Source organism: Xyrauchen texanus, chromosome 9 (assembly GCF_025860055.1).
Source record: "Xyrauchen texanus isolate HMW12.3.18 chromosome 9, RBS_HiC_50CHRs, whole genome shotgun sequence".
Classification (NCBI taxonomy): domain Eukaryota; kingdom Metazoa; phylum Chordata; class Actinopteri; order Cypriniformes; family Catostomidae; genus Xyrauchen; species Xyrauchen texanus.
Window position 1 is genome coordinate 46,987,448 of NC_068284.1, and position 4,136 is coordinate 46,991,583.

Below are 4,136 nucleotides of genomic sequence, written 5' to 3' on the forward strand. Positions count from 1 at the left end.
AATGTTTTTTACATGGCATCAGGGTATTATTATGGTTTTGGACATGTACCATGGTCTTTGAAGTACCTTGCAGCATCATGTATATATATGAATATGATATACATTCGCATGCATTGCCATCTGGCACCATCAATGTACAATGGTATACCCCCAATTAATTATTTAATCTCCCTTTTTTTCCACCAGACTTTCTATTTTATTATATAAGCTTGATTGTAGGCATTTTGCACATAGGTGAAAAGTTCACCTGTGTGCAGTCACTGATCATTTTTGCTCCGTGACAGATAAAAAGAGACGTGATAACATATAGAAAGTCACCAGATTTAATCACACTTTCGCCTCCAGTCTCATGCGCGGCATTCTTATGCATGTTCCAGATTGTAGATTACATGCAAACACAGGGCAAGTGACAGGATTTTGGTGAAAGGACTCCGTGCATGATGAGGGTGTTGCTCTGCTTTAAATCGCATGCAACATTCCAATGAAACATGAATATCAACATACTCTACTTGGGGCCTCAAAAAGTAACTTATGCCAGACACCCAAATATGTTCTTCAAAGGTTTCAAAAGAGTCATCGGTCAAATTAAGTGAACAAGGATTTGTTCATATATCAAAACAGCCTGTGAATAATACTTGTAGATTCTATATATATATATATATATATATATATATATATATATATATATATATATATATATATATATATGTTTGTTTATTATGTATATATATATATATATATAAATGACTGCAACTATTAATAAACGACTCAAAGTCTTTTATGTTGAAACCGGATGACCTTTGATGAACTTGTGACTGTCACATTCTTGTGTTTTGTTCTTGTGAAGTGAAGCAGAACTTGTTTGTGTGTCTGCTGCTTTGCTAATGAGACAAAGGGCGAGCTGAAACCTGATGTTAACAGGGTCATTCCAAAATCTACTTGAAATCCAGCATTAAGAAAGAGTTTCTTTAGGAGAGCTTTTATTTGATTTGCTCCTCTTTGTAACCCTTGTTAGGGGTCCAAGCACCGAAGGTTTGTATTTGTTGCGATTTTCTTATTATTATTCTTATTATTCTTATTTTATTTCTGGCCTAAAAGTGTCTGGGCGTCAGAGACCGTAAGTCGCAGAGACACCAAACTTGGTGGGATGGTCAGAAATCCCCCCCAGTACTCAGGCACCCACACACAAACCCATCGGACACTAGGTGGCGCTATAATAAGCACCTTTGCATTTGTGGTCTTAACTCTGGAACCGAAAGGGCTAGGATCAAAATACTTTTTTTCCCACTGAATCCTTGAGTCAAGGTCTATGAAACGTATATCTCCGATTTCATTTCCGTCATGAAAAGTTTCGCGCTAATTTGCATAATTCGAAAAACTTATTTTTTCGAACTCCTCCAAGGCCGTATGTCCGATTCGCACGGAAATTGGGTTGTGTCTACTATGAACCTTTCTGATAAAAATGTATCAAAGGAATTTTGATTCATCAAATCGTTGAGAAGATATATGTATTTCCAATATCTACCAAACGGAAAGGCCAAAAGTTACGAAACTTGAACAGTTCGCCCATAGGGGCCACTACAATTAAAAAATGCTCATAACCCCGCAACCGTATGATCCATGAAGTTGAAAATTGCTATGCATCTTGTAGTGGCCAAAGGCTAACATATCCTACAATCTAATTCGGACAAATAAAAAAACATGGCCACCAGCAGCCAATCAAATTTCAGCAGCTTATAACATCAAATCTGAATGGCCGACCGTTACGAAACTTGAGATATTCATACACTGTGTCAAAATGGGGCTGTGTACCAATTTTGGTGAAAATCGGCCACAAGGTGGCACTATAATAATGTTTATTTTACCTTTTTGGTAATTACTCCGCATCAGAGCATATTAAAATCAAAATACTTTTTTACCACTAAATCCTTGCGTCAAGTCCTACAAAATGCATATCTCAGTTTTATTTCATTTTATAAAATGTTTCTGCCATTCTAATTTTCTGAAAACCCTACTTTTTCGAACTCCTCCAAGGGCTTTAATCAGATCTTCACCAAACTTGGCCCAGCTCAGCACTAGACCATGCCTGCAAAAAGTAATCGAAAGAATTTTGATCCATTAAATCATCTAGAAGGTCCAATCCGATATAATTGACCAATGTGGCCCATTATGACTAATAGTCCTGTATCTTGTTGGCACAAATGCCAAACTTCACAAAACTGTTTAAATATGGAAAACAGGACATTCTGAGGAATCATAATAAATTAAAATGAACTCATCCTAGGCCTTTGCGCAATTGGAACCAAACCAGTGCAGAATAATTCGTAGTGGGCGTGTCCATTGTACTAAAACTGTTATGTTTTAAACGGGTTGAGATATTATCAACAAATTTGGTGAATGTATGTATGGGCTCATGGTGAGGTCACTCAAAAAATGTTGCACACCTTTGCCTCTTGGTGGTACTATAATACTATGGACCCGTTGCTCCGAATGACTTGAAATTTTGCATGCACTGTCTTAGTCCAAGGTGCCATCAAGGTCTATGAGCACAGTCACATATCTTTAAAAACATGGCTGCCATAGGCCAATAAGCTTTTATGTAGGGTACAATCAGGCTGATCGGAACTAAATTTGGTATGCCTATTTATCTCTCGGCCCCAGGTTTGTGCAAAATTGAAAAGAAACTGGCCACCGGGAGGTGCTATGGTGTTTTACATGCATGTTAATTGTTGTATCCCTATTTTCCACAAAGAAACTCTTTATTCAAACCATACTGTAGATCTCCTCATTCTGAAAAATTAAAAATTTTCGATTTTCCTGTACAGTGAAAATTTGGAAAAACCTACAAACATCTTCTTCTCCTAAACCGTAGCTCCAATTGACTTGATATTTGGTACCCATGTGTTTAACTGATGTCTTTCAATATGTTACTTAGCAAAAATGAACAAAGCACAAAATGGCTGAAAGGGCATATTTATGTAAATGTCTACATTGCCTCAATATATACGTGTCAATAAATCAAATGTCATTTTTGACTGATGGTTTTTCAAACCTAACATTCTTCAAGATGACATCACTCTGAAGTACTATGCAAAGAATGGCCCACATTTGCCTTTAGGGGGCGCTTCAGGCCATGCCCAAAAGTCACATTTTTGGGTCAAAAATGTTCAAATTTTGTACATTGATACTACAGGCCAATGGTAACCCCTAAACCAATAATGGCCAACATTTGCCCTTAGGGGGCGCTACAAGCCATACCGAAAAGAGCCATTTTCTTGTCAAAAATGTTCGAATTGTGTACATTGATAATACAGGCCAACAGGAAACCCCACACCAAGAATGGCCCACATTCACCCTCAGGGGGCGCTACAAGCCATGCCCAAATGTCCTATTTTCAAAGTGATGGTAATTCCACCCCATTTATTAAATTCTTCTGAAACTTAATGTACATACCTCATTTCTCATTGGGAACAAAAAAGCCTCAAGGATCCATAAGGTCCGGCATGATGGATTTTCCTGTACACTGAAACATTTTTCGTTTAGGATTCAGACAGAAATGTTTTTTGGATTCCTCCATTGGGAGGGATTAACCCCAACCCTCTACTGATCAATTTTAAATGATTTCCCATATTGAGGAGGAATCATATTGCTGCTTGCAGCTATATTTATATACTTGTATTTGAATCCTTTATTTGGGCCCGAGCACCGATGGTGCAAGGACCCTGTTGTTCTTCTAGGTGTTTATTATCTTTTCCCCAAATTAATCACATTTTTGATGGCCTAAACATACTCGAAAACTCATGAAACTTTGCACACGCATCAGAAGTGGCGAAAGTTTACATCTGATATGGGTTTCAGAATTAGGTGAGGCAAAATGGCTCAATAGCGTCAGTCTTAATCTAAAGGCCTTGGTGATGTTAAACTGTGAAGCTTTTGAGTTTTCATTGAAGAGCGTGTCCGTACCGGCCTGACAAATTTCGATATGAAACAAGTACAATTTTTGAGACCTAAAAATGCTCGAAAACTCATTTAACACACATCTCAAAAGTGGGAAAAATGTACATCTGATACTGGTTTTAGAATTAATTGTGGCAAAATGGCTCGATAGCACCACCTGCAAAATTTCAACGAAGCAG